General features: G+C 42.2%; 1 pseudogene; it reads right to left on the reverse strand.

Annotated features, from left to right (window-relative positions):
• Positions 1 to 620: 620 nt before the first annotated feature.
• LOC120437083 lies at positions 621 to 22,145 on the reverse strand (annotated as a pseudogene).
• Between the last annotated feature and the right edge of the window lie 468 nt (positions 22,146 to 22,613).

Below are 22,613 nucleotides of genomic sequence, written 5' to 3' on the forward strand. Positions count from 1 at the left end.
AATAAGATCTGAATCAAACGCACCTCCTCCCTGTGTTTCTGCAAAAGGATCAGAATCAAACGCACCTCCTCCCTGTGTTTCTGCAAAAGGATCAGAATCAAATGCACCTCCTCCCTGTGTTTCTGCAATAAGATCGGAATCAAACGCACCTCCTCCCTGTGTTTCTGCAATAAGATCTGAATCAAACGCACCTCCCTGTGTTTCAGAGAAATAAACTCTTTCATCTGTTTCTCCTTCAGTTTCACAGTGATCAAGATAAACATCTGGTCTCTCTGGCACTTCAAATGAATTATTTCTGTTTCTTTTGGCTGCAATACTAGAACAATCTGAAACTTCTTCTCTTGTTTGAGGACAATCTCCTGGGACAGCTCCACCTGCCTGAACCTTCTGGCTCTTCTCTTGGGTTCGATCATCATATGAAAGCTCATCATCAGCACTTGCCCAGCCTCCTCCCTGACCACCATCACCCCACTCCTCAGCAGTCTCATACTCAGATCCTGACCCTTCAGGAGACCTGGACAATTTGTCTCCTCTGTCCTCTGCAATTTCCTCAATTTTTTCACCGTACTCATTGGTGAATATAAGTCCGGGTAGACTTCCTGCGATCTTCCTTCCTTAATTCATCTGCCCTGAATCTGCCTGCCCTGTACTATCATCCTCTCCACAGCATAGGGAGGAATGAAGGTTGGAGTTAGGTTGAGATTCCCAGCTGCTAACCTCATCTTCAGCTGGTGCGATTTCACTGTCCCCGGTGATTGCTGTTGATTCTCCACCTGGCTGAATCCCTTCTCCCTGGGGCCAGCCCGAGTCTCACCCTGCGCCCCTTCTTGTGCCCCTTCCTGCCCCACAGTCGGACCCCCCAAGGATAGCAGGTTCCTCAGCTCCTGAAGAATCTTCTCCATTGGCTGACACTGAACCAAAATCAGCAGACCAGTCAGCGACAAAGCGGTATCTGCAGCCTGCTTGGAAAGGTAACGAATGATGAAATTAAGTTTGCCTCCCACTCTAACCTCAGTATAAGGTTGTGCAACACAACATGTTATCAGGCAGACATGTGGTTTCATGGAAGGAAATGAGAATACAGTGTCATCTGCACAAAGATGACCAGTCACAGCTGATCAAACTGTTTCAGTTTTCTGATTGAAGCACCTGCACTTCTTCAATGTAACTTCAAGGTAAAGTTTTAAAATAAACAATCAAAGAAAAAACCCCCACTAGAGTAGAAACCTTCTAGTGCACTGTTGGACTTTTGGGGGCATTTTGCTTTCATTTGACTGCAGTCTATAGAATCAGTCAGGTCCTTGAAGAAGCAACGTGTACAACTCAGCAGTCATCTTAGATGTAAAGTAAATTATTTTTTTTAATGAATGCAGATATAGCCATAACTTTAATTTCAATGGGACTCTGACCCATAGTCCCATTAGACTTTAGCTGCTGCATTTTATTCTAGTGCCTTGCACTTGACCATTTTAACAGGGTTTGCACATTGAAATATACAGGGTGGGCCATTTATATGGATACACCGTAATAACATGGGAATGGTTGGTGATATTAAAGTCCTGTTTGTGGCACATTAGTATATGTGAGGGGCAAACTCCTCAAGATGGTGGTGACCATGGTGGGCATTTAGAAGTCGGCCATCTTGGATACAACTTTTGTTTTTTCAATAGGAAGAGGGCCATGTGACACATCAAACCTATTGGTAATGTCACACGAAAAACAATGGTGTGCTTGGTTTCAACGTAACTTTATTCTTTCATGAGTTATTTACAAGTTTCTCTTTGTTCACAGCCATTGACATGTCGAAGAGGTTAACACGTGAGGCGGATCGAAATTGTGTTGATATCTGGTGAGCATGAGTAACCGTGTCATTGCAGCAGATTTCAATGCAAGACACCCTCACGAGACCACCCATCTCCCATGCTACAGTTAGCAAACTGCTTGCTAAGTTTCGTGAAACTGGTTCAGTGTTGGATTTGCCAAAATGTGGACGCAAGAAAACTGTCACTAACGAAGAAACATCAGTGGCTGTCTTAGCTTCATTCAGCAAGAGCCCACAGCGTAGCACTCGCCGCATGTCACTGGAGAGTGGCATTAGTCGAACATCCTTGAGGCGGATATTAGCTACTCACAAATGGCACCCTTACAAACTCCAGCTACTGCAGCATCTCAACGAGGATGACCCAGATCGGCGCACAGAATTTGCAGAATGGGCAAAACAAAAATTGGAACAGGACTCTCAGTTCACGCCAGAAGATTTTGTTCAGTGATGAGGCAAACTTTTATGTGAATGGTGAAGTTAACTAACAAAACCATCGCTATTGGTCTGACACTAACCCACATTGGATGGATCCTCCAAGACTGTTGGAACAACAAAAGTGATGGTTTGGTGTGGTATGTGGTACAACGATAGTGGGTCCATTCTTCATCAATGGAAACCTCAAGGCCACTGGATATTTGAAATTGCTACATGATGATGTGTTTCCCTCTTTATGCACTGAAGCTGGCACGTTCCCTGAGTTTTTCCAGCAAGATGGTGCACCACCACATTATGGGTGCCAGGTCCGAGCATTTATGGATGAACAGTTTCCTGGAAAGTGGATTGGTCATCGTGGGCCAGTTGAATGGCCCCAAGGTCTCCCGATCTGACCCCTTAGACTTTTATCTTTGGGGTCATCTGAAGGCAATTGCCTATGGTGTGAAGATACGAGATGTGCAGCACCTGAAACTTCGGATACTGGATGCCTGTGCTGGCATTTCTCCTGCGGTGTTGCTATCAGTGTGTGAAGAGTGGGAGAAGAGGGTTGCATTGACAATCCAACACAATGGGCAGCACATTGAACACATTTTATAAGTGGTCTGAAACTTGTAAATAACTCATGAAAGAATAAAGTTAGGTTGAAACCAAGCACACCATTGTTTTCTTGTGACATTACCAATAATTTTGATGTGTCACATGGCCCTCTTCCTATTGAAAAACAAAAGTTGTATCCAAGATGGCCAACTTCTAAATGGCCTCCATGGTCACCACCATCTTGAGAGTTTGCCCCTCACATATACTGATGTGCCACAAACAGGACTCACCAACTATTCCCATTTTATTACGGTGTATCCATATAAATGGCCCACCCTGTATATTACACTGAGTAAATTAGATTTTGTGTGTGTTTAGTTAGTCCTTATTTAGTTTTTTGCCATCAGTCTGACTGTAGTAGGGAAGAAGCTGTAGTGATCAGCCCGTCCACTCTCCTGCATCTCGAGCTGCATGTTGATTGTTTTGGTCTGAGGACGTGTGACCTGGATGATAACTGTCTCTGATGATGTTTGGGCTCTTTTCTTGCAGTGTTGTGTGTATGTTGAGTCAATTGATGGAGGATTAGCTCTTATAATTCTCTCTGTAGCCTTTATGACTCTCTTGAGAGCCTTCTAAGCCTGAGTGGTGTTTTTCATAACAGACAATGGCGCTCGTAGTGATGACGCTCTTCACCAGTCCTCTGTAGGCTTTAGTGATGAGGCAGCCAGTGCTTTCCTAAACACCCTGATGAAATAAAGCCACTGCTTGGCCCTTTGTCACTGTGGCATTTACAATCCACCTCAGGGGTCCATGACATGTGAATGCCAAGGAATGTGTGGCTATAAGCTCTTTTTCACCTCAGTGACATTGATATGGAGAGGCAGGCCGTGTTTCCTGAAGTCTAGGAGATAGATGTGTGTTATTCAAGTTTTTATTCAGAAAATATAAGCATTACAATTGAATTGAATGCACTTTTGGTCCATAATTATCATTAGGGTAACAAAACAGAGAAGGAAAGAGGAAAACAAAACTAATAAACCAGTGGAGAATAGTGACTAGCATTTTAGTCACGAGATAAGAAAATTATCTGTTTATTTTAATAATTTTATTTATTTATTAAAATTCTAATCTTAGAGGATCTGGTGTAGTGAGTTCAGGGTTTCCAGAGGGTGTGATTTTTCCAACTCCTGTCTCAAAATAAGAGTCAGCTTCTCACATCACATAAATATTGTAAATCACATCAACCCAGACTTCAGTTGAAGGGAGATTTAATTAGCTACTTCCTGTTGAGTGCTTTCTTACCGACTACTAACAAATACTTCTTATCACCCTCCAAAGTTGTAAATTTGGAAACTAAGTATAGGGTATCAAATGATAACAGAATTGTTACTTTAAATGTTTTTTCTAATGTCTTGTGTATGTGTTTATCTGTGGGCCAGACCAGAAAATATGGAAGTGGTTTCTATGCTTTTCACCACAGGATCTCCAGCAAGTTAGTTCCTGTGGAGAAACCTACGTTGCACTGCAGTTCTGAAAAATCTCACCAAGTTCTCCCATCCATCATTATACTACTAGTACTACTACACATGTAAACACTATAAGATTACAGCTTCTGAGAACCTATGCTGTGTTTTGGTGTATAAGTGGTTAATATATTTCTTGTACTAAACTAAACAGGGGTAAGACAACCAGCCTTGGGAAATCTCCCATAAGTTTTGGTCTTGATAAATGCTCAATCATGTCACATCTCATATGTCAGGAAAGCCCAGAAAATGTATTCTGTTCATCTGGACACTGTATTTTGGAGCGATGCATCCAGATGTACAAAATAAATTTTGTGGGGCTTCCTAATTTCTATTCAGGAGTCAAACTGTGGAAATTGTAAATATGTGGCAACAGCTCCTCAGTGATAACACGATTGACTAAAATGATGATTTACATTTCAAAGAAGAAAAACTGACCCAGAAGATCCATTTGTTGACCAGCGTTGACTTTGTGCAGACTATACTGGATTAACAAGACCATCTGATGGAGTGAATAACTTTATTAATAAATGATGTATTACAGAGTGAACTATGTGAGTTTACTTACAGGTTGAGCAGCTTGAGTATTCGCCTTAAAAAGGGGATAAAACTGAATTTACCACTGCAATCTGGATTTATGGATTTACTTGATCGAGTTTTCTCGATCAAGTAAAAAATGAGTTAGGGTTAGTTACTCACCGACCACATGTCCCATGGTACAGCAGTCTGAAAGGAGCAAAAATATTGAATAACTAACACAGTTTGTGAGGTACTGGCAGGAAGAAAGGAACAATGTTTGGACTGTTTGATTTGTCAAATATATTAGAGTTTAAGGAAATCCATATGAAACCGTTCATCTTCAGAAGTAATTTTACTACAACAAGAAGAAATATAAAATCTAATCTGAGAATTAAGGACTGAAGAGCTACTAACAGGTGTGTCAGCAGCTGAAACACCACCTGTCTTCTAGTCTGTTAGCTGATAGCAGGTGAATTATGTTATCAGTTTGCTTCCATTGTCATCATTACAGTAAGTGAAGACTCAGCTCTCAGTCCCTCCTGCCGAGATGTCAGAAATAAGACCTGTGCACTGCTATGGTTTTCAGGTGTATGTGTGGATGCTTTCAGGTAAAAGGAACCTGTGGTATTGGTGAAACACTTTCATCTGGTTGAAAAGCATCAAAGTCCAGATCAAGAAGAGACTCGCCGGGCCGTTCATTGGGCTGCGGATGACAGTGTAAAACAAGTAAGCAAGTCTGTAACCCACACGACATCTGCCATCGTTATTCACACGACTTGTACCTGTGATGGCGAAGGAGCAGGCAAAAATTCTCCACCAAAGAGGTCGATGATCTGTTCCTCTGCCACCTCCTTGGTTGGTGTGACCTTTGGTGGAGGAGGCACCGGTGGCCCCCTTTTTAGCTACTAGCGAACACAGCGAGCTGTTAACAATCATCTCAGAGTGAATTTAATCAGGCAGCACCTTTTTCCTTTTGTGAAAAATAAATAAATAAAAACATGCTGCCAAAGACAGACACCTTCTGACAAACTGTTTCAATGTCTGCACCAGCATTATGTGTCTAATCACTGCCACTGGATATAAAAAACAAAGATCCCACAGAAAATGGATAGAGACTGAAGCACTAAACCAGGGTCCCCAATCCCAGTCCACAAGGACCGGTGTCCCTGCAAGTTTTAGATCCCAACCGAGTCAACACACCTGAATCAAACGATTAGTTCATTACCAGGCTTCTGGAGAACTTCAAGACATGTTGAGGTGGTCATGTAAATCAGCTGATCGTCTAAAACCTGCAGGACAGCAGCCTTAGAGGCCTGGAGTTCCCCACCCTCATTTAAAAGGACTAACAGGCCACAGGAGGCGCTCCACTGTCCTCCACAATAACATGTTTACTTTTCAGCTAAATTGTAAAAGTATGAAGCCAAATTTGCTTCAATAGATGATTAATACTTATTTTAATTTGGACACTGTTTTGAATTCGTTCATAGATTGAACAGTGATAGCTGCTACGATGTGCGTACAGATCACATGGAGTTTATGTCTGAGATCTGCGACCTTTATCACACAAGTACAAAATAAACCAGTCTGAAGAAAAGCGTTCGACTGTTCTGATGGCAGACGGCAGATTCTACAACACTGGTTCCTGTGACATCTTCAGAACTGTTGTGCTTTCCAGGAATTGGAGCGCACTCTACCATTTGCCTCGGCCCTGTTGGAAAGCACAATGAGGTGACGTGAAAGAGACCTGAGAAGGGCTCAGTCTGGTGTTTAGAAAGTTTGCCTGGTCCAACACTGATTAAACATTTGATGGCAGACGTTGCTGATGTGGCTCTGCTGTGCAGAAACAACATCATCCTCAACATCATCCTCATCATCATCAAGATTAACTCGCATACTTCACTCAGTTCTTAGTGTGATGTTTCATGCAGGTCATAAATGTTTTCCACATCATGTTCTCCTCCTGCTGCAGAGATGCTCCATTGGGACTCCTTTATTCAGGATTTCTGTGGCTGAAGTCAGCTTAATTCATGGTCATGTTAACAAATCCAAACTGAACTGTGCTGAAGCTGAAACTCATTGTGGTCATTGTACCGTATTTTCACGACTATAAGGCGCGCTTAAAAGTCTTAGATTTTCTTCAAAAATGCGGTAGCCCTATAGTGCAGTCGCCCTGTGTGTTGTAATGAGGGACGTAGTAGAGAACACCATGAGAAGCTAAAGGGTGAAGTGTGGGCGTTGACTTTATCGCACATACCTGTATAAAAGAACAGGTATGTGCAATATGCAGAGACATCGTTGTTTTAACAAACCTGAAAATGGCAAAGAGACACGCTTTCTGAAGCACAGTTTAAACTGAAGGCCATCAGCTACGCGCGGAGGAACATGGAAATCGAGCAGCGGCGAGAGAATTTAAGATTAATGAATCGATGGTTCGCAAATGGAGGAAGCTAGAAAACAAGCTGCGTCCAGGTCAAGAAAACGCAGCTGAGTTTCCAGCGGACATAAAGCGAGGTGGCCGGGTGGAGGAAAGACTCGGCGGTGGATCATCGAGCAAGAAACGGCGGGAGAAGCGTTTCGACGGTCACCATTCGCTAAAAGCAGTTTCACTAGCTGAAGAGATGAACATTGAACATTTCAAGGAGGCCCGTCTTGGTGCTTTCGTTTTTATGAAAGCGGTGCCATTTTTCCATCCGGACCAGGACTACGGTAGCGCAGCAACTTCCATCGGATTATAAGGAAAAAGCTGGCCATCTTCGCTCCTACTGCAGCAAACACACGGTGACAAAAACATCCAGCCCAGCCACATCACAAACATGGACGAGGTCCCGCTCACTTTGACATCCCGGTGAGCCACACTGTGGAGAAGAAGGGACCACCACGGTAGCGATACGCTGTGAGGGTATGAAAAGTCTTCTTTACTGTTGTGCTTGGCTGCCATGCTAATGGACAGAAACTGCCGCCTATGGTGATTTTTAGCGAAAGACTTTGCCTAAGGAGAAGTTTCCAGCAGGAATCATCATTAAGGCAAATGAAAAGGGCTGGATGGATGAGGAAATGATGAAAGAGTGGCTGAGGAGGTGTATGTAAGGAGACCAGGTGGTTTCCACGCATCACCATCGCTCTTAATCTGTGACTCTATGCGTGCCCATCTCACAGCCGATGTGAAAAACTAGTGAAACAAATGAACTCTGAGCTTGCTGTCATTCCGGGAGGCCTGACAAAGGAACTCCAACCGCTGGACATCGGTGTGAACCGCCCGTTCAAAGTAAGGCTGCGGCGGCGTGGGAGGCGATGGATGACGGATGGAGACCACAGTTTCACCAAGAGTGGAAGGCAGCGCCGGGCGATTCGCCACAATTTGCCAATGGATTGTAGATGCTTGGGCTAACATGTCTGCTGGCACAGTTGTTCGAGCTTCGCAAAAGCCGGCATCATCTCCGAGGAGCCGCACGCGGCACGGAAAGTGACTCTGACAGTGAAGAAAGTGAACCTGGAATGTTTGATGGAGATTTAGCGCAGCTGTTCAATTCAGACACAGAGGATGAGGACTTGATGGGTTTGATTGATGATAAAAATGTGAGTACCAAACTCAGTTTTGCTCCTGCTTTATTTTTAAATACACACACTTGTATGCTTGTGTGTTGTTGATGATGACGATTACTGGTAATAAAATGTGAGTACCAAACTCAGTTTTGCTCCTGCTTTATTTTTTAAATATGCACACTTGTATGCTTGTGTGTTGTTGATGATGATGATTACCGGTAATAGAAATGTGGGTAAGGTACCGAACTCAGGTTTGCTCCGCTTATTTTTAAATACGCACGGTACTTGTATCGCCCTATAATCCAGTGCGCCTTATGTGTGTTAAATACAGTAATGGCACACATAACTGAGACTGCGCCTTTTAGTGCGGTGCGTCTTATGGTCGTGAAAATACGGTAGTCAAACTCATAAATGTGGATTTAGAGATATTTTAAATGTGGCTTCAGACAGGTACCAATGAACACTTCTACGATCTGAGCTGCTGCCAGTCATGGTGATGGTTTATACTCATGAGCAATCCAATTCCTCTGCTAAAGGGAAAAATAAAGCAAGCCCTGGAGCTTCTGCACTGAGTGTTTGGAGATTTCAGACAGCTCAGATTTTGGCTGCAGACACTTCAGGATCAGTGGTTTAAAACCATTTCACCAGAGGCTCGGTGTCACAACTTTGTTTCCATTTCCTCTGCTTTCTGTGCCAGTCTTCCTGGACGAGTTTACTCTAGCTGTGCTTCTCTTAACTCCTGTTTTGAGGCTCGCTGTTATGATTTCACTTCCTTCTTTGTTCTTTTCCTGCTGTCAGGATTGTCTGAGCCCACCTGGCTTTATGAGCCCCTTTTGTTAGTTTCACCTTTCAGCCTGTTTAGATTTAACTGTTTGGGATTTTCAGTTAGTTCTGCACCCATCCCTGGGTGAGTGGTAGGGCAGGTCACCTACTAACCCGAATGTAACAGTTGTTGAAATGTTAGTATTTGACCACTAGGCGGAGCTCTTGTAATGATAATGTAATTAACGCATTTTATTTTGTATGTTTTATTTTTATGTTGAGCATGTTAACATTTTCCTATTTGCATACCAGATTGGTGTACTTTCCATGTAATTTGATACATGGAAAATAATCAGATTAATTCTGTAAGTTGAAGGTAAGGGCAGAGGTCACTTCCTGTTTTAGGAAGTAAGGCAAGGCAAGGCAATTTTATTTGTATAGCACACTTTCAGCACAAGGTAATTCAAGGTGCTTTACATGATTAAAAGAAAACAAAACATAAAACAACGACACTATAAAAGTAAAATACAAGAAAACATTTACAAGAAAGCATTTACAATAAAACAATAATCAAGACAATAATTTATATGAAAATTAAAACAAACAAGTAGAGGGCCATAATAGGATCAGTTACTCATAAGCAAGTCTAAATAAGTAAGTTTTAATTTTAGACTTAAAAAGAGTTCAATGTCTCTGCAGCTTTACATTCTCCCGGTAGTGTATTCCAGATATGAGGAGCATAGAAACTAAAAGCTGCTTCTCCATGTTTAGTTCTGGTTCTAGGGACGGTCAATAAAGCGAGCTGGAGGACCTAACTGATCTGGAGGGTTTGTACCATGATAGCAGATCCCTAATGTACTCTGGTGCTAACCCATTCAAAGATTTATAAACTAATAAAAGCACTTTAAAGTCTGTTCTCTGAGCTACAGGAGCCAGTGTAATGACTTTAAAACTGGAGTAATGCTCTATTTTCTTGCTTCTAGTAAAAACACGAGCAGCAGCGTTCTGGATCAGCTGCAGTTGTCTAATTGATTTTTGGTAACCTGTCATGATACTATTACAGTAATCAAGGTGGCTAGAGATAAAAGCATGGATGAGTTTTTCTAGGTCTCCTTGTGTCATCAGTCCTTTAATCCTAGAAATGTTCCTCAGGTGACAGAAGGCTGACTTTGTTATAACTTTTGTGGCCCTGGAGGTTCAGGTCTTCATAATGAGTCCATTATTACACCTAAATTTCTGGCCTGGTCGGTAGTTTCTAGTTGGACCAGTTTGAGCTGATTACTGATATTTAATCGATCTTTTTGGGTCTAAAGATAAGTACTTCAGTTTTGTTATTGTTCAGTTGAAGGAAATTATGAGACATTCAGTTATTAATTTGCTCAAGGCATTTATTAAGGGTTTGGATAGGTTCAACATCACCTGGTTACATTGAAATATAAAGTTGAGTACCGTCTGCATAATTGTGGTAGTTAATATCATTGGTGGTTATAATCTGGCTTAACGGGAGCATCTAAATGCTAAATAAGAGGGCCCTAGGATGAAACCCTGGGGAACCCGCATGTGATTTCTATATTTTGTGATGAAAATTGGCTAATTGACACATAGAAGTTCCTGTTCTTAAGGTAGGACTTAAACCAGTTGAGTGCTGTACCAGAGTCCGGCCCAGCTCTCAAGGCGTTCCAGTAATATGTCATGATCAACAGTGTCGACGCCGCACTAAGGTCCAGTAGTACCAATACTGTGGATTTCCCACGGTCAGTGAAGCTGTTCATGGTGACGGTCTAGCTGTGTGAATGTCAAAGAAGAAATAACAAGTCCTAAGTTCCAGTTACACTGGTTTGTCTACTTGCAGGCCAAAGTGGTATGTTTGTTTATATTTTGTGAATTTTATATTGCAATATGTTTTAATGCTGAAATATAATTTCACTGTACATCTGTATTCACCAGTTCTACGGTGGACCTGTGTACGTTAAGAGAAGCACAGTAAACATCAGTAAAGAACTCTTGTGTCTCTCGTGTATGTGTGTACAAGCCGGCATGCGGAAGGTTGGTGGTTTGATCCCAGTCTGCATACCAAATCTTTGGGCAAGACACCAGCCCCATGTTGCTCTCTGATGCCGTGTGTGAATGTCAGAATGCACTTAAAACAAAAATAGTGCTTTTCTGAATGGTTGAATGTATATAAGAAACAGTCCATTTACCATCTCTATGACATGATTACAATGTGAAGCCCCACCATGCCAGACTGACAAGGAGGAATCAGACTTGACCCTGACTCATGTGTGGATCTTAACCCTCCTCCTTCAAAGTTCTGTTAGTAAGAAAAACAGCAGAGTGCGCCTTTTCTTTCAGTCATCACTGAGATGCAATGACTTGTTTTCATTCGTCAATACGGTCAGAGTGCGTTCCAGTCTGCCGTGGCTCTATTTTAAAGTTAGACAACAAATGTTTTTTAGAAATGCTAAATCTCCTTTCTGTAATTTTGGTTGTATTTCGTTTTTGTAAAGATGTTTTGATCATTTGTACACCAACAAACTTAATTATTATTGTACATCATACATAAGAATCTGCACATTACGGCCAGCTTCTTTGAGTCAATGAACCAATGCTCAGATATTCCTGTATTTTGTCTTCAGGTGTCTGATGATATTTCAGTATCAGCAGCAGCTCATATGGGCTGGTTGATTTGACAATTGAGATCCTCCATGTTTTGGTGTTTTACACTATTCCTGGTTAAGGTATCAGCTCTCGCACTGCACCTTAGCAAACTCAACCAGTGTTGTAGAAACTTGCCATGACATTACAGACACACCAACATACAATGACATGTACAGAGCGGCTGAGCGTTAGGAAAGGTCAGATCTCATGAACATCAGTAGAAACTAGGTGATGTTCTACTCTCGGGGCTCTACTGTGTTATATATGATCTGCAGACTGTATATAACACTGCTGTAGCGATCTACAGATGGAGGCACAGACACAGGACAGAGAGCTCTTGTTCACTCACCAAATCAACAGACAAAAGTGTGCAGCAAAGAAAAACAGTCCCAGAAAGTTACCGTGAAGTTCAAACAAACACGCACCACTATCAGTCACGCATACCCATCGAACAGTTGTTATTATTGATCAGTCTGATCAGGTCGAGTTTTGCAGTTAAAGACAATGGTGAGCTGTGACTTTGACATTATTGATCACTGACAGAAATTCCCATTTGCAGCCTTTGTGAGGATGGAACAGCAAAAGATTTCCGCCGTCAACAGCAGAGGACAAAAGTTGGTTAGCAGCACTGCCACAGAGTTCTGTTTTTAAAGGAAACAACTGAATGCTTTGGTAATGAGGCCATGTGATTGATCACTGCTGTGAGTGAGGTCGGGTGTTTAAAATTATTAAAATGTTCATGTTTTTAAAAACACAATCCAAATCCTGAAACAGTAAAATGAACACCTATAACAGGGCTGTCAAACTGCAGTCCCCAAGGGCTGCTGTCCTGAAGCTTGTCCATGCTGCAACACACCTGAATAACGTTAGTGGGTAATTAGCAAGACTCTATAGAGCTTGACTGCAACCCCCAACCCTACTCAAGTAACTTAGAGTGAAGTAAAGAGTTTTGAAAAATGTACTTCTAAAAGTACTTTTATTGCACCATGTTCATTCACTCATGAGCTGCTGTTACACGAATCAAAGGGCTGAACTGCCTCCTCAGCTTGCAGTCAAGTCCTATAGAGTCTTGCTAATGTCATTCAGGTGTGTTGCAGCAGGGACACATGGAAAAGTTTAGGACCACAGCCCTCGAGGACTGGAGTTTGACACCCGAACCCTATGAAATTAATTTTGGTCAAATATTCAAGTGCAAAACTAATTATTACATTTACATTATTACAAACAATGAAAATTATTATTTTGTCCAGATACACAACTAGATCCAGTGACTAACATCTACATGTGGACTGACACTTACCTGTGTTGGAGATTTGGGTCGAGGCGGTCCAGGTGAGATGGGACGGAGCATATGATTGGTGCTGAGATCTGGACTATCAGGCGGACTCTCGTCTTCTGGTGGTGATGGGGTTCTCGCGAGTCGTAGAGGTCCTGAATCACTGATGAACAGGACAGAAACTAAGCAAAGATTTCTGTCACACTCACATTCAAACTTAGTGTTAGGGTTGAAAAATTATTAAATTGTTTATAAAATAATTAAATAAGGCCATTTTATTATGCTAATATATAAACAATGCAAATGTGCTCATAAACGTGTTGGCGCCGTGTTTGACAGTTGAGAGCTTCATTCAGCGCTATCGTCTGGATTTGGAATTTTGCAGGAACACGTAGAGTGCAGAGGGTTTTTGCAGCATGCTTACATACATGATAATGGTTAGAATAGTCTCTGGGTCAGGAAGTCCAAACAAGATGTCCTGAACTGGGCCTTAAAGTCAACAGAACAATAAGAGCAGATAGCCAAGGCTACGCATGGGGTGTATTTTGTGTCTGTGTCTTTTTGATTCCAGGAATCTGAGCAGGCGGGGAGGTTGGAAGTGAATGGATGGGAGGAGCACACTGCCACATTCGTGTTGGGAGAAAGGCGGCCATAATAATCTTTTGTTATTGTCACAGTATATAAGCTGTACAGCCTGTTTCACCGTTATTGTCACGGCCCAGTGGATCAGCAGGTAGCTGATCAGTAGCATGTGTGTCTCTCTCACCGGGCGGAACTCATTGCAGGTTCATGCCCTCAGCTACGCACCCGTGAAGAGGAAAAACCTGAACCCTTGCACTGTGAGCATTTAAGCTGAGGGATGGCGGCTATTCATCGCTGGATCATTGCGTGACTCGGCGTCAGTGTGGCGGGCTCTCAAAGTATAAAGCTCTTGTTACTTCTGTGCCCTTTCGTGCTAACGTGTATGTTCTGTATATAAATTCCCGGACTCGTCCCTGTGTTCCCTGAGAGGATTCCTTGTAGTAAGTGATCGGAGAGTGGCGGCGGCGAGCAGTGAGTGATCAAAGAGGCGAGTGTTTTCCCCCATCCTCCCACCTTGAAATTCCTGGAACCCACACCCTGTCACCTTTGTATATGGCATTATTCCCACACTGTCTGTACATACACTTGGTGAAATGTGTAAAAAATTCACTGTGTCCTTCTCAAGTTGGAGGCGTCCTGCGTGTGAGTCCTCAGTGGTGTGACAGTCATCCTTTTTGAGAAGCAGACCGCTGGTTCACACAGAGGTTCAGCGCTTCAACTTGTAATTTCAACTGCTGAAGCAAATTAAATCTTTTTAAACAACGGATATTTCTCCTGAATCTCTTCTTAAAAATTTGAACACAACAACAGCTGCAGTCAGACATTTTCATCCACTAATCATGGCCATGAATATCAGGGTAATTGTGTGCTATTCATCATTTCTCTGAACTGTTCTTTTTCAGGATGTTACCTAAAAAAAAAAAAAAATAAAAAAAAAATTTTTAAAAAGAACCAGGAATTTTATTCTCTACAATCCACATAGGATCAAAAGTATACATACACCCGCTTACATTTTTAATAAGTGGTGCTGAATGTCTTTAACATTAAAAGGTAAGGTATTTTAACTTTACATTATTAAGTAGAAGTTATTTGGATCCGTCAACACTTTGTTAAGGTCTGGAAGACCCAAACTGTCGCCCTCAGGTTCAGAAGAAGTTGGTTAAGGTGTTCAAGAATACCCAGGAACCACCAAGGCGCAGGCTTGCCATGAACTGGAAACATCTCAGGAATTAAGAGGGTGCCATCCAAGAAAAAAGCCCCTGCTTCATAATCAACACCTTTAAACTCAACTGAATTTGCAACTGCCCACACTGGACTTTGTGCAAACTACAGTTTGTCCAAGTGAACACCACATTTGAACATAAGGATGTCCCGTAAGTGCAGGTGGCACCAGGACACCCTAAGTCACAGCTCGATGATCAATCTTGTAATCATACCATCAGCTATGCAGCCATATGTTCTGGGAACTCGGGTGAAGAGAGAGGCGGATCACCACCTGGTGGTGAGTTGGATCAGGTGGTGGGGGAGTACGCTGGATAGACCAGGTTCACCTAAACATTCAGTGAGGTGCATTAGCAGTGGGAGGCCCTGGTACGTGAGGCTTCAACTCCCACCTCTTGCAGAGCCGACAGCATTCTAAAGGTGGCTGGGGATTGAGTCTGAATGCACCATGTTTGGTACATTGATAATTTCATTATTTTATATTGCTCTTTACAGTTCAGAAGACACGTCTTCTCCTGAGGACAGAGCAAAATTTCTGGAAAAAAAACTGATTTATTTGCTGTCTGAGCCACAAAGAAAAGGACTTATGCAAGTAAGAAGTGTCAAAGCCATTCGATCTCTTAATCCTAAAGAAATTCTGAAGAACTTTGAATCATTCTGGAAAAAGAACAGTTCAAAGAAATCATTAAAAACCCCAAATTACCATGACATCCATGTCCATGATGAGTGGATTGAAACTTTGAAAAAACCCAAAATTCTATGTGTACCCTAGAATGACCAGTTAATAAATCTGTGAAGGTTCTCAGTCATCCAGGTCATCGTGGTCAGATGCTTTTCTTTCCAAGCTCCTTAGATGACCAGTTAATATGCATGTGTTTGAACTGTGGAAGGAAACTGGACTACTATCTTTAAATCCCCAGCCACCCAAACTCTAATTTGATTGGTTTATGTTGAAAGAATAACTAAAACAGAAGAATAATAAAATTGATTTTTTTCTAAACCCATTGGTGCCATCACATTGTATGATCAGTTTAAGACACTGAAACCAAACGCTGATCTACCTTTGTTTTCCTCAGTTATGGAAAAAAGCTTGTACTGACCTCGGAGCCCCTTGGATGGTGAATATCTTGTCAGAGTGCTGCTCTCCCAGTTTGGTCATCACTTAGTACAGTTCTCTGCACACCTGGATGGTTTAAAAGAGACATTTTTCAGTTCAAATGATTTCAAAGAAAAAGAGAAAAGCAACCCTGTTGGTTTAGGAAATGAGAAACTCACCAGTGAGATCTCACGATGAAACTTTGCTTCAAGACTCGTCACACTCTTGAAGGTGCTGATGTGAAAGCCGACTCGGCTGCAGAACACAAAAGTAAAACTTGGTTGTTGTTGTTTTTTTGGGGGTTTATAAATACTACAATTTTGGGCTGTGAAGGTTCTCAGTGATCCAGGTTATGGTAGTCTAAGGTGCTGGGAAAGTGACTGGACTTCATTATGTTTTGTGAAGACATTTCACCTTTCTGCAATTTTGGATGTTTTTTTTTCTGTTGTTAGAAAAGAGTCGGCGGGGAAGTGGGGCGAGAGGACCTGAGGATGATGCTCAAAGCTGGGGTGCTATTATAGTTTTTGCGATGATGGTCACCTGCAGGCACCAAGTTTTATATGAATCACCTTTTTCTTACTATTACTTCTGTTAAGCAATTTCTCTAACATTAAAGCATTTCAACTCAGTGACCTGATGTAAAATCTACTTTTATTATCCAAATGGAGACACTGCACTGTACTTGTTATTAATCTCTGTCTCTCTTCCACAGCATGTCTTTATCCTGTCTTCCTTCTCTCACCCCAACTGGTGGCAGCAGATGGCCCGCCCCTCCCTGAGCCTGGTTGTCGGAGGTTTCTTCCTCTTAAAGGAAGTTTTCCTTCCACTGTCATAAAGTTCTTGCTCATGGGGGTCATATGATTGTTGGGTTTCTCTGTATCTATTATTGTGCTATCTACTGTACAATATAAAAGCGCCTTGAGGCGACTGTTGTTGGGATTTGGCGCTGTGTAAATAAAATTGAATTGAATTGGTAACTGATCAGACTATTGATCAGTGACTGATTCCTGCAGTTCCTGTTTTCAATTCAATTCAGTTTTATTTATATATAATGTATAATGTAAACAAATTGGTCCTAGCACTGAACCCTGTGGAACACCATAATTGACCTTAGTGTGTGAAGAGGACTCTCCATTTACATGTACAAATTGGAGTCTATTAGATAGATATGATACAAACCACTGCAGTGCAGTACCTGTAATACCTACAGCATGTTCTAATCGCTCTAATAGGATATTATGGTCAACAGTATCGAAACGCAGCACTGAGGTCTAGCAGGACAAGCACAGAGATGAGTCCACTGTCAGAGGCCATAAGAAGATCATTTGTAACCTTCACTAAAGCTGTTTCTGTGCTGTGATGAGCTCTGAAACCTGACTGAAACTCTTCAAATAAGCCATTCCTCTGCAGATGATCTGTTAGCTGTTTGACAACTACTCTTTCAAGGATGTTTGATATGAAAGGAAGGTTGGAGATTGGCCTATAATTAGCTAAGACTGCTGGGTCTAGAGATGCTTTTTAAGTAAAGGTTTAACTACAGCCAACTTGAAGGCCTGTGGTACATAGCCGATTATTAGAGATAGGTTGATCATATTTAAGATTGAAGCATTAATTAATGGCAGGACTTCTTTGAGCAGTTTTGTAGGAATGGGGTCTAAAAGACATGTTGATGGTTTGGAGGAAGTAATTATTGAAGTTAACTTAGAAAGATCAATTGGAGAAAAGGAGTCTAAATGAATATCAATGGTACTGAAAGTAGCTGTAGATAATACCAGTAGAAAACATCATGGTTGCTACATATGGCCTGGAACTAATCAATGTTTTAATAATAACTTGTTCAATCTGTTGGGGATCATGTACGAAAACAGTCTTCTCTGAGATGTCAGCATTCAAATCCAGACTCAAACCAGGAGCTTGTTGGTCAGGAGCTTTAACCTTTTTCTTATCAAAGTTACTCACCCTGAAATTTTAGTTGTCCACTCAAACCTAGCATGCCAAGTCAAAACTCACCGATCCCAAAGAGTTGGCAGTTCTTCCTGTAGACCAGTATTCAACTCATCAAACACCTTCTGTGCCTTTTTGAGCTCCTCCTCTGCCTACAGACAAAGTTCATGATTCAATCAACTACAAAACACCTGCACAGATACAACAGCTGCATAGGTAACAGGAAACAGCTGATCATTTATCTTGTGAATGTCCATCCACACATGAAATGACTCACTTTCATCATCTTGCGGTCATTCTTCATCCCAGGCGTCTGCATGGTTTCCATGTGGTGTCGGGCACTGTCATAGTCAATGAGTTTTGCGGCTTCTTTTGGCGACACGGGTCTGAAACAAAAAAGAAGTTGAGCTTTCATGACATGCATCCATTTCAGAAAATCATTCCCTAACCAAACTGTTGATTGCCTTGAGATCTGGAAACTGCTGCAGGTATGCATCCAGGTTTAGTAGTGTCGAGTCAACCAGCTTGTTGTGGAAGTCTTCCCACAATGCATCACAGTCCTGCAGAAAATAGACACCTAGGTTTATGGTACATATTTCAGGTGGATTCTGGTGTTCTTATGTACTCTGGGATGTTTTCATGACTCTGACCTTCCGATGGTCAGGGCGTCATCCTTTCCATGCCAGTCGGGTTCATAGACTTCGTGCAGAGACTCAGTCAGGTTGATGGATGCTTGCATCCCTGCCAATGACAGTACAATTTCAGCTGGTGGTCACAATGGCAACATTTAACTTTGCTATTCACTGCGTAAAGAAGATAAGCTTTCTCTCTCGTCCTCTCCTGTTCGGGAAATTTTAAATAGTGAGGTCAGAGCTCTGCCCACCTGCGCCATCTAACTGAAATCTTTTCTGTGAGGCTATGTTAGTTTTATTCAGGAGTTGAAGTTCAATTTAATTCAATTCCATTTTAATTATACAGCACCAAATCATAACAGTCGCCAATTATTACTTCTAGGCTGGACTACTGTAATTCATTATTATCAAGAAGTCCTAAAACTCCCTGAAAAAGCCTTCAGTTAATCCAAAAATGCTGCCAGGGACTAGAAAAGAGAGCATATTTCTCCTGTATTGGCTTCCCTTCATTGGCTTCCTGTTAAATCCAGAATTCAAAATCCTGCTCCTCACATACAAGGTCTTAAATAATCAGGCCCCATCTTATCTTAATGACCTTGTAGTACCATATCACCCTATTAGAGCACTTCGCTCTCACACTGAACATACTTGTTGTTCCTAGAGTATTTAAAAGTAGAATGGGAGGAGAGCCTTCAGTTTTCAGGCCCCTCTTCTGTGGAACCAGCTTCCAGTTTGGATTCAGGAGACAGACACTATCTCCACTTTCAAGATTAGGCTTAAAACTTTCCTTTTGCTAAAGCATATAGTTGGGGCTGGACCAGGTGACCCTGAATCCTCCCTTAGTTATGCTGCAATAGGTGTGAGCTGCCGAGGATTCCCATGATGCACTGGGTGTTTCTTCTTCACTCACTATGTGTTAATAGACCTCTCTGCACTGAATCATATCTGTTATTAATCTCTGTCTCTCTTCCACAGCATGTCTTTATCCTGTTTTCCTTCTCTCACCCCAACCGGTCGCAGCAGATGGCCCACCCCCTCCTGAGCCTGGTTCTGCGGAGGTTTCTTCCTGTTAAAAAGAGTTTTCCTTCCACTTTCGCCAAAGTGCTTGCTCATAGGGGTCATAAAAGCACCCTAAAGCTACTGTTGTTGTGATTTGGTGCTGTATAAATAAAACTGAACTGAGTTGAATTGAATTTTGAATAGAATCCTAGTGAGGGGAGCCAATCATAACAAAGTAGTCTTGAAGGGAAGAGACTAAAAAAGCTTTTTAAGACAGAGGATGAACTGATGCCACATTCAGGTACCTCATATTCAGCAGTGACATCACTCCTTAGTGTGTTTCAGTAAGAAAGTTTGCAATGTGAGAAAACAAAACAGGATTTGTTTTGGTTCTTAGCAAGATAGAGTCCTTCAGTTATTACTAACAATACAGCATAATAATATGTTTTGTGCTTAAAAACTCCCCTGCAGCACATTCATGGACAGAGCCTGGTCAGTACTCTGTAGGTCTTATTTAGTGGTGACAAATACACCACAGTGGCAATACAGATTCAAAGTTGACTGCCGCCATCTTGGACTGTTTACTTCTGTTTTCTGTGGCTGCTCTGACTTTCCAAGTAGGTTGCAGCATTAAATATAGAAAAGATTATTATAAACTGTGAATCATGCAAAGTGTCACTGAAGGCGTTTGTTTCATGTGAAGTTTGTATCACGTAGATAATGAACCATACAGACCTTTAATGGCAGACATGTAGGCCTTCATCTCCCTCTGCAGCCGAGAACCTTCAGACTGGCAAAGCACATACAAACATTTTATATGAGTTATTTTACACTGGAGGAATTCGGTTTCCTGTCAGACATTTTGCAGAGGTTTCCTCCTGTTCAAAAGGAGTTTTCCTTCCCACTGTCACCAGTTTCTTGTCTGAGTTTCTCTTTATACTATAGGGTCTTTATCTTACAATATAAAGTGCCTTGAGGCAACTGTTGTTGTGATTATGTACAATATAAATCAAATCAAACATAAACTGAGGTTTTTCACACTAAAGGCATGAACTGAGCTCTCTCTGACGCAGGATTTGGAATCCAGGTAACAAGTTTAACTCTGTGTTTTCAAGGTTACACAGACCGTTTACTTCTTACCAGGTTACATTGCCATGGTAAGTGGTGCTGTACTACGCCTCACATATTCTGTTAACTGCCAACTAACGAATCAGATCTCTGGAAAATAGCGCCACTGCAGATCCGTTAGAAGGGCTGAGATCTCATCTACAACACACCTGGGCATTAAAAACACCTGGTCACGTGGCTGCCCGGCCCCTTTCAGGTCAAGGGAAATTTGTTAAAGCATACATCATGCAGTTTCTCCTCATCAGAGAATGGCTTACCGTTTACCAGGTAATCACAATGTAATTTTGTTGCTTTTATTTTGAAAGCAACTCTTATTTACACATTTACATCTGTATAAAATTAAAAGTCTTTGAATTTTTGAAAGAAATGTGAATGCTGATTAAACAGCGATCAAACATTGGTCTTTTACATACACACTGCCTGACTGTAACACCTGCTCTCACCAGCAGTGGTTTATAATGAAATCAAATATGGAGACAGTCAAGTTCAACTTATTAACCAGTTTGTCATTAATTATCCGCCTTAGTCTTGAGTGTCAGTGAGAGCTGTACATCAGAGCAGAGCATTGAGTCTTCGACCTTCCAGCTCTGTATAAAATCTGTAGGTAAACTAAGCCAAGTTATCCCAGGTAATGTCTTACCTCCTGCCTCCTGAAGTTGATGACCACCTGTTCAAACTGCTCATCTTTGGTCTCGTCTGCTTTTCCCAACTTCTGCAGAACCTGAAAAAGAGAAATCACATCAAAGTTTTTAGCTGCCGAGCTGCGCTCACGCTGGTGATTCAAGCGCTGGTGAGATGAGTTTCGTCAGGGTCAGTAAAGCTGCCACCTGTCACACAGGTGTGTTAGATCACAGGCTGAAGGAATTCTCTGATTTCTCTTTGGTGGATGCTTCCTGTTTCAGATGTGAAAAACCTCAATTACGTTTGAGGAAAGGGCAAGCATCAACTCACAGCTGTGTGCCCTGTTTGCGCCTGATAAATAAAACTAAGGTAGCACAATGACGTCATCACATCGGGGACAAAACTCTCCCGACCTTGGACCTGACAAATACGTCACTAACGTCTTTAATTTTCAACAGGAAAACGTGCGTGACGTGTTTTACCGCACACGTGACATCACGATCTGCTTCAGCCAATCAGAACCCGCTCTGTTTGTTTTGATGATTTTTTCCATTTCTGATGATTTTTCTCCTCGGCCCGTAGCTAATCACGTGACCTCCGAGCGGCTCAATAGCAGATGATCAGTAAAACATCGATCCTCATGTGTGAGCGATCGGATTAAGAAACAGTGGTGACCGGGCCTCCTGCAGCCTCCAGCACCGCTTCTCCATCCGCCCTCCGCATCACCTCCATCACCTGCTCCTCTCTCCTCCTCCTCCTCCTCTCTCACCTTCTCCTGGGCTCGATTCAGGCGCTTCTGCACGTTCTTAGCGAAGATTCCCGTTTTGATTTCCGCCATGACGACCGCACCGAGAGAGTGGAGGATTACCAGAAGACACGGGAGGAGGGGGTGTGAGTGTAGTGGGGCGGGGCCGAGGACTCAGTGCTCCTCTGATTGGAGGGTGTGTGTGTCTGTGTGTCTGTGTGTCCACGGAGCTTTCAGACTGTCACGGGTTAATCTGCAGGTGGAGCAGCTTACTCACGAGCTATTTCAGGTTTTAACTCAAATCTACAGTAAACAGGAAGTGATGTAAGGCCTGACGTCATTAAGCAACAAAAGTTCTTTTCTAGGTGAACAAATGTTAAGGCCTGACAGCGCATATGGGCTAGATTCCTGACCCTCGCATAGAAGCGCCTTCAGCTGTGACAGGTGTGACAGCTAACCCCTAACAACCAGGTGTGGACTAATGGGTCATGATCTCTGATCAATAATCAATAAGGGTGATTGGTTGTGTAACAGCAGAGTGATCCAGGGGCGTAATTTCCAGGCGTTATG

Source organism: Oreochromis aureus, unplaced genomic scaffold, assembly GCF_013358895.1.
Source record: "Oreochromis aureus strain Israel breed Guangdong unplaced genomic scaffold, ZZ_aureus HiC_scaffold_47, whole genome shotgun sequence".
In the NCBI taxonomy this organism is placed as follows: Eukaryota; Metazoa; Chordata; class Actinopteri; order Cichliformes; family Cichlidae; genus Oreochromis; species Oreochromis aureus.